Source organism: Equus przewalskii, chromosome 2 (genome assembly GCF_037783145.1).
Source record: "Equus przewalskii isolate Varuska chromosome 2, EquPr2, whole genome shotgun sequence".
NCBI lineage: Eukaryota > Metazoa > Chordata > Mammalia > Perissodactyla > Equidae > Equus > Equus przewalskii.
This window is the reverse complement of record NC_091832.1, coordinates 118,156,202-118,168,588: the sequence shown is the minus strand read 5'-3', so window position 1 is coordinate 118,168,588 and position 12,387 is coordinate 118,156,202.

Sequence of the window (12,387 nt, the reverse complement as noted above, 5' to 3'; positions counted from 1 at the left end):
AAATCCTGTACACTATCATGAAGTTCCACTAATGAAAATGGGAAAACGATGTCCAGGCAGTCGGCTGCTGGAGTGACACCTGTGGTTCAGAGCCTGAGTCTGCGGGGAGACCTTGAGGAAGTAAGGGGTGAGCAGTCTCGAGGAGAGCTCTGGGACCGGGGAGAGTAACTTTCAGGAGAGAGAATAGATACAAAGAGACAATGCTGGGCGCAGCATGAAGCACAGTAAGGGCAAGCAAGAAAGACATGACCATTCCTCTGCCTCTCAGACCATGCCATGCAGTTTCAACATCACGGAAGATCAGTGGATATTGAACCATGAGTCAACAGTAAAACAAACTCAAAGTGATCCTTTAACCAGTTAGCTCCAGATTGTCTCTGTATCCTTGGAGGATGACTATTTTTCAGGAACCCCAGCAACTTAATTTCAGGTGTGTGGTCATTATAGATGGGGAAGTTCTGGAAGGTACTCTGACGTTTCTCAGGAAATCCAAATTGTGTCCTGTTGTAGGCACAGTGATTGAATTCACCGATTTCAAAGTGAGAGCAGAGCCCGCACTGGCACCTGGAGGAGAAATATGCTGTGACTTGTGGTTTCCCCGCTGTGTCTGTTTCTTACTGGTACTAAAACGGTTTCTTGAAGAAACTTGATTCTTGAAACGTAGTCTCTGTATTGTAGCCTCCAGCTTTGTTCTTTTTCAAGATTGTTTTGGCTATTTGGGATGTTTTGTGGTTCCATGTGAATTTTACAATGGTTTTTTCTATTTCTGTAAAACGTGGCATTGGAATTTTGATAGGGATTGCACTGAATCTGTTGATTGCTTTGGGCAGTATGGACATTTTCAGTATACTAAGTCCTCTGATCCATGAGCACAGGATTTGTGCTCCTTGTTTGTGTCTTCAATTTCTTTCAGCAGTGTTTTGTAGTTTTCAGTGTACAAGTACTTCTCTTCCTTAGTTATGTTTGTTCCTAAGTATTTTTTCCTTTTGATGCTGTTATAAATGGGATTTTTTTCTTAATTTCCTTTTCAGATAGTTTGTTATTAGTGCAACTGATTCTTGTATATTGATTTTATATCCTGCCACTTCACTGATTTTGTTTAGCAGTTCAGACAGTTTTTGTGGAGTCTTTAGGATTTTCTATACATAAAATCATTTCATTTGCAAGCAGGGACAATTTTTTTTTTCTTAAATATTGGCAACTGACCTAAAATCTGTTGCTAATCTTTTGTTCCTTTTTTTGTCTTCTTCTTCCCAAACCCCCCAGGACATAGTTGTATATTCTAGTTGTAGGTCCTTGTGATTGTGCTGTGTGGGATGCTGCCTCAGCGTGGCCTGATGAGCGGTGCCACGTTGCGCACAGGATCCGAACTGGCAAAACCCTGGGCCCCCAAAGCGGAGTGGATGAACTTAACCACTGGGCCATGGGCCGGCCCCCAGGGACAATTTTATTTCTTCTTTTCCAATTTGGATGCCTTTTTTTTTCTTGACTAATTTCTCTGGGTAGTGACAGTCACACAATAAAATATAGAACTCCCAACTTAGGAAAATGTAACAAGCAAAACAGCTAAGTTTATGCTTACTATCATACATAATGAAATTAAAAATGTAGTTAAAACAGTTTTTATATAAGTTTATGACATTTTCTTTGGATAAAAGATAGCACAGTTCTTTAACTTCTTTATAAAGAATATTGAAATTCAACATTTCAGTTACAACTAGTCAAGATATTCATTCAGAAAGGTTTTTTAAATAGCAACTTTCTCTTCACAGATGCTATGTCCATTTTCTTCATAATCTTCTCTTATTACCACTGTATCTCCAGGATCCGTTTTCCACATTTCCAGGTATAAGTAATTGGATTTTTAAGCAGCACAAGAAGAATATCATGATCTCCCAGAGTGAGACATCAAATTTCTGATATACCCATCCACGGAATCTCGGGAAATGTGAATTATCCCCTGACAAAATGATGCTCTTAAAAAGTGTGGCAGCCTTTTTTTGTATGCATTCTGAATAGAATAGATCATAGTTTCTGGAGTTCTAATTTCTTGAATGTCTATGTTAAAGAGATTAAAGAGTATTTCTGGAACAGCAAATCTCCCACTGACCTCATGAAATATTTGTTTCCCAAATTTGTATTTTTCCTCTTAGGATTGTATCTCCCCTGTTAGTGTCTCAAAAATTAGAAAAATGACCTCTTTCCAGATGCCTTGTTATGGACTGAATTGTGTCCCCCCAGATTCATAGGCTGAAGCCTAATCTGCAGTGTGACTTTAAGGTCTTTAAGGAGGTAATTAAGGTTAGATGAGGTTGCAAGTGTAGGGCCCTAATCCAGTAGGACTGGTGTCTTTACAAGAGAAGGAGGAGACACCAAAGAGCTCTCTCTCTGTGCACATAGAGGAGAGGTGGTGTGAGGAAATAATGACAAGGTGGCTGTCTGTGCACGGGGAAGAAAGCCTCACCAGAAACCAACCCTGCCAGCACCTTATCTTACTTTCAGCCTCCAGAACGGTAAGAAAATAAATTTCTGTTGTTTAAACCACATAGTTTGTGGTGTTTTGTTATGGCAGCCCTAGCAGACTAAGACAGAATCTGAAATCTGCATTAGTCAAGGTGCTCCAAAGAAACAGAACCAGTAGGAAGTATATATGTATACAAAGAAGAAAACTTATTATAAGGAATTGGCTCATGTGATTATGGATCCTGGAGAATCCAAAATCCTAGGTGTGAACCGGCAGGCTGGAGACCCAGGAGAGGCCATGGTACAGATGAATTCTGAAGGCAGTCCGGTGGAGAATTCCCTCTTGATTGAGGAGGCCAGACTTTTTGTTCTACTCGGAACTTCAACTGATGGATGAGTCCCACCTACAGTGTGGAGGGCAACTGCTTACTCACAGTTCACTGTTTTAAATGTTAATTTCATCCAAGAATGCCCTCCAAGTTAACACATAGAATTAAGTATCACCAAGGGCATTTTTAAGTTATACTGAAATTATGGATACATAGTCTAAAGTTACTGCATTGCCTTCTCTTTTAAATTTTGCAATATCTCCTTCCAATTCTGAAATGTCATCATTTCTATAAAAATCCTGAGACGTACAATACACATCTTCTTTTACTTGGTTAATCACATGTTTCACCATGATATGTGGCTGCCTGAGGGCAATTCTCTCTTCTTGATGATTGGTTAAGAGCTTTTCTCCCACATTTATTTGAATAGCTTGTTTTTCTTCCCTTTTTACTTGTATAAAACGAAACAATGTCTATAAGGAAATGGACATCAATGGAATAGGCATACAGCATAATTCAGATGTTATGTCAGAAATACCTATGTGCTCTGAGAGACCTAGCATTTAACCCAATACTGTTTGAAACTGGTACTTTTCAAATAGCATTTCATTCATTGTGACATGATATCGTTAAAATACAGTTTAATGACAACAATATTAGAATCTAAAAAATCAACTCCAATATGTAACTTGATACATTTCTTTTTGAAAAAGATAATTCATTCGCCAAGAAACCATTCTCACAAGGAAGAATTTAAGTCAAGACAGATGTTTTATTTCATCTATCTGGTTAGCCATAAAAATATTAATATATGCTGTTTTTTTGGCTGAACTGACAGTTCTGAATAATCAAATTATTTCGTGTCTATATTGGGTTTTAGCCTCATGGGATCTGTTGTCTACATCTTAGGTCGTTTGTAGTCTTAGTTGCTCTTTATCTCTTTTATTCCTGCTATGTGCGTGTGCCAATAGCCATGCCCACAATTTTTTTCTGAGCGAGACAATCTCTATCTTTATTTAATTACCATTAATTTAAGATTATCACCTGACCTGGGAGAACCATGCTCTTACTTTCTTTTGCTTGAGCCACTTCATCCAATTGAAGGGGTTTACTCAGTGCCACCCCAATGATTCAAAGATTTTAATAAAAAGTGTTGTCTTAACTCAGACTGCTATAAAAATATACTGTGAACTTGGTAGTTTGTCAACCACAGATATTTATTTCTCACAGTTCTGGCGGCTGGAAGTCCGAGATCATAGTGCCAGCAGGACTGGGTTCTGGTGAGTGCCTCTTCCAGGTTGCAGATGGCTGAATTCTCGTTGCATCTTTACAAGGTGGAAAAAGAGTGAGCTGGTTCTCTGGTCTTCTGACAAGGGCACTGATCCCATTCCTGAGACTCCACTATCATGACGTAATCACCTTGCAGAGGCCTGGCCTCCAAACACCGTCACACTGGGGATTAGATTTCCACGTATGAGTTTTGGGGAACACAAGCATTCAGTCTGTTACAAGCGTGAATACCGAAATCTGGATGCGGTTCTTGCCCCCAGGATGGGTTTTAATTGGCCTTTATTGCTGGAGGCCTTTTCCGTTTTATTTCACTTGTGAAAGATGGGAAACATTTGCATCTTTTATCCCAGAAACTGTTGGAATATTTGGAATATCCTGGTTTTCTTTTATTCTTGCAAACTGGCAATTTCTCTCTGAGCTCATACCTTCCATGTGTCACCTTATTTGTATGCAGCCAAGGCACTCTGATGGTATTTCCTAATCTCTCTATCTGAACCACAAACTGAATCTACACATTGCCTGCCTTCCAAGTTGTCACAGGTGACACTTCCACCTAATACTTTGCCACAGGATAATATAGATTGTCATCATTCTGAACTCCTATAGAAATTTCCTTGGTACCTATTGCCCAGCATCAAAATCAATGACATGGCTTAGGATTTTTTCCTTAGAACCCATTTCTGGCACCTATTTCTGTATCAGTCAATACAGCTAAATCAAATTGTGATAACATCTTAGTGATATACCAAAAAAAAAATCTGTTTCTTGTTGTGTTATGTATCCATTTCGTGTCAACTGCACATATTCTTCACTCCAGGAACAAGCTAACAGAACTGTGCTGTATCTGGAGCATGCTGAGCTCATAGCAGATGGATAAGAGCAATATTAGCCTTTCTTAAGCTGTTTATATAAGTTATATTCTCACATTCATAGGTATATAGTTTTATAGATGAAATAAAGATATTAGAATTTTCCAAATCTTTTGTCAAGTGCATTTTTCCTGTTTTATGATGCTTCATGTTTTTACTTGCAGACCAAAGGTGGCTTATTTGACCACAGAAATTGTTTAGAAAAAAGTTTACCAGATTATCATACCATTTATATATAAGTATGGCCCACTGACCTGCCAGTAGAGAATTCCAAAATTGTGTAAGCTTGAAATAGCTGGTTTTATTTATTTTGGTCATCATAGATAGAGAACTTGATATGAACAGGGAGAAAGAAAGGTTTTAAATATTTATTTCGTCCACAAACAGTGTTTTCATGCCCAATTTCTCTCATATGATTCCTCAGGAGACTTTATGTTATGATCTTTAAACCTCAGGCGCTCTGCCTGATGTGCAAGGGGAGTGATTAAGATGCCCCAAAGTTTAGCATTTGTGGAATAGTCGGAAGAACTTGTAGGAGGGAATGCAGATGTAGATTATTTTAACACCATCTTTTGAATAGGTTAGAAAAGTTATGTTTAAATTATTTACCAAGTAACCGCCTTAAGTCCAAGTCTCTTGACAACTAATTCATTCTAACAGACCAACTACTCAAACCCTTAGTGACCCATAAAACTGTACATCCTTACACAGATTTCTAGATAGCTGAATGCATTTAAATTGAATGGTGTGTGTGTGTGTAGGGGAAACACTACTGATTTATTCAGAAAAGGGTAAGTATTCTTGTTCAAACAGACAGATGGATTCAGTAGCTGCCAATAAGACACTATACTTAGTTCTCATTTGTGAATTACAGTTGGTTTAATGGAATTGAATAACTGAAGGGCTTTTTAAAAGACAATTTACATTTTTATGAAGATATTCACATATTCTAAAATTTATATAGCTATTTAGGGGGCAAACCTCGGGATTATGTGAATTATGCACCTGTCTTAAAGTGACTGTTTCAAGAAGAGCTGATTGAGCTGAAAATAAACTATGGCCACCAAGAAAACACATTATCCTGGGAATTTTTGAGATTAGTATATTTAATCTGGAATTACCCCAAAATTTATGCCAATGTGGCTAATTTTTTTTTTCCTGAGGGAGATTGGCCCTGGGCTAACATCTGTCCCCCATCTCCCTCTGTTTTTTTGTTTTTCTCCCCAAAGCCCCAGCACACATTTGTATATTCTAGTTGTAGGTCATTCTAGTTCTTCTATGTGGGACGCCCCCTCAGCGTGGCTTAATGAGTGGTACTAGGTCCACACCCATGATCCAAACTGGCAAACCCCAGGCTGCTGAAGCAGAGCACACGAACTTAACCACTTGGCTATGGGACTGGCCCCAATGTGGCTAAATTTTAAATAGTGATGAGAATACTAATATTCTATATTGCCTTAGGAACTTTTCCTTACAAAAATCCCAGCTTCATCATGATTTACACGTGAGACTTTTACGAATCTGGTATTAGTCATTTTACTTTATAGAAAAATGTTCTTGCGTGCCCTTCTCAAATGATGACAAGTGGCTTAGTTAGGATTTCTCTGAAAGAAGAACCTGGGACAAGGATTAGGGCACAGGAATTATATTTGAGAGGTGATCACAGAAGAAGGAGAGAGGAAGTAAGAAGATGGAACCAGGGCTGGAAGAGAATCGGTATAAGAGTGTGTTCAAGGTCACTATTGTGAATAATGGGGCTCAGTTATTCCAGGATCCCTTGAGAAGCAACCAGAATGCCTTCAGAAATTTTCCATCTGAAGGATGGGACGCTGAAGCATTTATAAACCGGCTCCTTTTTCCTATTATTGAGGGTGGCCCCAGAGGTATTAACTCTCGCATCCTTTTTGCATTTATAAGCAGGTTACGTGAGCTCTTGCAGCTGCAGAGAAGACCCTGAAGACCCTAAGGCAGAAAGAGAAAGGCACACTGTGCATGTTGAGGCGGAAAGGGTCACTTGTATAGTACTGTAAACCACATCTGTTGGCCGAGGTTGGCCAAAGGGCTGCCATGTGGGATGTTGGAAGCATTTACTACCATTTCTGCCTTGTTTTGCTCAGATCCATTCAAAACACCCTGCCACTGAGTTTTCAAGGTGGTGACTGGCATAACCTCTATGCACCACCAGCACTGAAGACAGATGATAACTGACTGACTGACATCTGCCAAATGAGTCATCCTGTCCACTTAGTTTTTGAGTGCCAACTCTGTAGTGGACGTTCTCTGTGGGCACTGACATAGACACACATGTCTGCATGCTTTAGATGCATCCCATGCCTCTTCCCAAGACTTCTATGTCCTTAATTTTCAAATGTTCCTTCTTGAAAGCACATGACCAAACAACCAAGCCATTGACCACTGCCAACAGTTTGTTTATAACCTTTCTCTGCACAAGTGTTTGACTGAGTTTACTGCTCACAGCCCTGCCCACTTGGAGGACTTCTTTCCATTCAGGACCATTCATTCATGAATTGAAATGCCATGTGGCAGCACTGGCTTACACCAATATATCCCGCTAACACATCTGTGAATCACATCTGAATTTCTGTTCTCCTCCATTAGCAAGTCGTAGAACAAACTACAGCCACCAAGAGTCTGTAGAAATGAGATGAAGGAGAGGCATTGGCTCAACAGAAACAGGTGAAATGTGGGTCTGGGCCATCTGTTCACGAAACTTACCTGTGCTCGTTATCAAGATCTGCTTGGACCTGATCGAGATATCTTTCCATTATATGATGGTTTGCTGTTTCAGCCACAAAACGAAGTGCTGGCAGATTTGATAATACCCAGTTCATGACAGGCTGCTATGTTCCTTTGATCTCCTATTAGTACTCATTCACTCTCTACGAAGGCCCAGCTTTTCAAATGGTCTATAATTCTTTGCTGTAAAAGGAATGGTCTTACTTCTAAAGTCATAGTAGTCTAGGTTTGGATTTTTCCAAACACAGCTAAAGACCCTTAATTTGAGCAGAATCAAAACTGCCAACATCACTGGACCATAAATTCCTGCTAATCAAAAAGCCTTGCTTGCCATTCTGGTAATTTGTTCAAGCAGTTAGGTCCACTGTGCCTCTAACAATTAAGTGCCACCACCTGACCTCTGCTGTTTCAATATCTGATCTTCTCTGTTGACACAAGAACATACACATAGCATCATAGTGCAGAGGACAGCAAATCCTGAACTCCTCAGAGGTGCCAGTGCACCCTGACCGGCACATTCTTACGACCTTAATGTAAGTATGTCCCCTAGGTCTTCTAGGAACACGGCAGGGAGAAGTTTCTCTACTTGCATGCAATAAATCCATCTTAACATTCTCCCATAACCTTTATTCTAACAGTGCCGACTTGTTGAGTCTTTTGACCCCTTCCACAATACTCTGACGAGGGATTTCCAACATTCTACTTCATTTCCTTTAGGCTCACAGACTAACAGAATTTGGATAGGCAAAGATAAATGGCATTTGACTCCCTAATTATGCAAGTGTCACCACTTATTAGATGGATGCCTTTGAGCATATATCTTAATCTTTTGTGCTTTACCTGTAAAATGTAGATAATAGTGGCACCTACCATAATGAGTTAGATTTAGAACGTGCAAAGCATTTAGGGCAATGCCCGGAACTTAATGCATATGCCAGTAGTGTTATTTCCTGCTATTAATATTACTGTTGAAAATAATTCATAACACTTTGATTCTTTCTTGATTTAAAATTTTTTACCAGCTTACATTATTATTTCATTGTTTCTTATTTCTCAATAATAAAATATGCCAACCTGGAGCATCTTTTCAACCCCACGTGCCCACAGCCCATGGCATTCCATTTCAGTGATGCGCACAGTTCACCTGCGCAAGCCCTCCGCCACCTCTCCTCTTCGGTTCCCACTTCAGGGTAATGGCAACAGTTCGGTGGGACTTCCACTGAAAATAAGCTCTGTGCTTTTGTGTGACGTGAGAATTACTTGGTGGAAACGAAGTTATATCTTCATCCACCTACCTTTACCAATTACTAAGTCAAACCTTTGATGACATGCATTGAGCCAAACATTTTATGATTAAAGTAATTCTCAATGCCTCAGAATATTGCTTCACTGACACTGTACGGTTTAGAGACTAAATCAACAATTGAGATATTTTCATTAACTCTTTCGAAGTTAATAGTCATACTTTGTGCCAACCTCTAAGTTTAATTTGAACATGGCTAAAGACTAAAGTTGCTTCAAAAATATTTTGAATACTAGGTTTATCTATAATTTCATAGCCTCTCCAGGTGAATGCTTTGAAGAAGAAAATATGAATTTGGGTATATAGATGCTAAAAAAGTTGTGTGAATGTAGTTAGTTTATTACTGAGGAGCTAAACGACTTGGAAAAGTGCAATGAAACCTTGAACTCCTTCACTCCTCTTCAAACACACATGCATACACCTGTGCACAGCCTCTCCAGTACAAACTCTCCCACATGGACAGTGCGAGACGGCAAACTCTCTGAGAGCCCAGAGGGGTCGTGCTGACTCATCTGTGTACCCCCCTGCCCCTGCAGTTACTGGTAATTACTCAAGAAAGTGGCAGTTACTCAGTAAATACTCACTGAATACTGAATAAGTTTTCAGGAGACTGGAAAAAGCAAGGATGCAGGCAAAGCTGCATTACTAAAAAGTATTGTAAATTTGGTGATTTTGGTCCCTTTTTGATTCTACTGAATTTATACTACTGTTTTTCATTTGCTAATGCACTTCATTTTGAGGGACAATGTCAAAATTTGTGATTCTTTGATGTTTTCAGGCTAAAAAGAGACTTCAAGAGTATATAGGGTTGCTTTTTTGTTTTATAGTGAAGAATGAGGGAGACCCCAGAGAGGTCAACTGACATGCCCAGGCTCCCACAGCAGCTCAGCATTGTCTCAGCAAGGGCTGGAATCCAGGATTCCTGTTCCTTGATTTCTCTATTTAAAAGGGGCTTCTAATATATTTGTGGACATGAGGACAAAATACATAAACATAGTAGGAAACAGTATTAAACCATAGATAATAAAATAGCAGAGAATGTACTGCTGTGTGCGTGCATTGAAAGAATTTTTGTTAAGTGATAAATAGGAGTAGGTGCTGCAGAAGAGCTGGAGCTCCTCATAGAGGAGCTGATACTTGGAATGGGCCTATTAGGTACATTTAGAAGAAAGATTGTAAATTTCTAGAGTGTGTGTTAAGCTTGAAAAAGAATGCAAGGTCTGAAATGGGCAGAATGTGTTTGAGAAAGAGTTCAGAGACTGATCTTGGACAAAGAAGAAGAAAATCAACTTTTCCAATATCCCAGTCATAGAAATACATGCAAATACCAATAATTAGATTTCCTCTTTTTTTAATTTTAATTTTCTGAAGAACATATCTTCAAATAGTTTATATAGATGGAAATTTCTCTCCCACGTATCTCCCCAGTCTACCTGGCACTTCCTCTCTGATGTATTCCTCCAGAGTTTTTTCACATAAATCAAAGCAGCACAAATAACTCTTCTTGCGTCCGCTTCCCTTTAATGAGAGGAGAATTCTAGACATAGCTCTGCGCTTGCGTGTGTTTTACTTAACGGAGCCTTGGAGAGCCTTTAGAACTCCTTCCTCTTCTCTGGTTCCAGTGTGTTGTCAACAGTGTTTCCTTCCTTGGCTCTTACCTTGGTAGTATCAAATGTGCTGATATTTCTTCTGCATGATGTGTTGGCTTTGAAGAATATCCTTTGATTCCCAAAAACTCAACAAATTTGTTCTACCTGCCACCTTTTTCTCCTCTTTCTCTCCCAATTTTCGTTATTTTTATCTTTTGAGCAGAGTGTTGGCATAAAACATTTATGATCTGTCCTGTTATACTAATCTCTTGGGTCTTAGTTCTGCAGTTAAATATATTAAATGCTCATCCCAGTTCTTTGCCTTATTTTTGCAATTATTTCTTGGTTAGCTTACATTTACCCCTAAGAAGTTTCCTTGAGAAGAGATCAGGAAAAATATTTTGTGCATTCTTACATTTTCAAAACTGTCTGTGATCTTCGGATGCTTGTTTGAGGAATTGGGCCATGTGTGTTCTTCGTCTTCTTTGCTCATCTTCTATGTTTACTATTTCCCCTCTAGTCCTTAGTAGCTCTTTATTTTCAGCTTTTTCAAAATTCTTTTTTCTCATTTCCATCCTCTGTGGCCCTTACAGTGTTTTCAGCTCTGTCTGTTCTTCCTCTCTCTCATTCAAATATCATCATTATTTCCACTGTGATTGTGTTTTCTTCTATTTCTTTCCTGAGTTTTATGGCTTACCTCTTCATCTTTTGATTGATCCTGTTGACGTCACACCTCTTCCCTGAGTTTTTCTAATTTTAACTCTCTTTCAGAGGAAATTGTGCTGTTTAAATTTTGAGTCAGAAAATGTACTATTTTCATCTTCTCCAGGCAACATTTTTCTGGTAAGTGTTCCTCATCTATTGGTCAGTTTGGGGACACACTGGGCCTCTCTGAGGTTCTTCTCTATACTTCCTCTTGCATATTTTTGCCTGATATCAACTGTTTTGGCAGCCCTCCTATGTACTTTGTAGAATACACACACACACACACACACACACTCAGTTTTGTCAAAAGTGTAGTTTGCAGATTTTCTTTCATTTTCTTGTTGATTTTTTACACATTCAAGCAGGAGAGGAAGAAACTGCCTTATATAGCCATGTTCTTGCTGGATGTCCCAAATGTTGATTTCTCTCTTATTATTTCTGAATTCTGATGTGAAAATGTGACTGTTCCATTGAGTTCATTAGAACGGAAATTAAATCATAATATAAGTATAAATACAGTACCATGAAAAACGACCTGAATAATCTATTCATTATGCTAGATAATCTTAGAGTAGGAGACCGCCTATAAACAGGAGATTTTAAAGGCTATTTTTCATGTTGAAAGTATAACAGGTAGCTATGCTGAGGATTAATGGAATGATGCACATATCTTAGAAGTTCACATTTTTAGTACGTTTTTGTTAATGAGAATGGTAGAAATGATTAATTCCTTGTTCTGATTCACGAAGTAGCCCAGAAGACCAAAATAGCCAATTTCGTTATTTCAATGATTGTTTACACTGATGCAGCCTCTCTATGAATCCCAGTTGTTGACCACATGTGCAGTGATCTTTCTAAACAAAATACTTTTCTTCGCAACTATTTAAAAACATGTGCAACCAAGACCTTTTTGTCAGTGTTAGGGGCTATCAACACCAGTTATCTTCAGTGTTTTTCTAAAAAAAAAAGTCAGATTATGGCATTAAGTGTAGGAGAAGCCAAAGCCATGAAGTTTGCTGTACTCTGGAGCTCCTGACTTGTTTACACACAATAGTCGTCTGCTACATGGTTGGAATACCAGT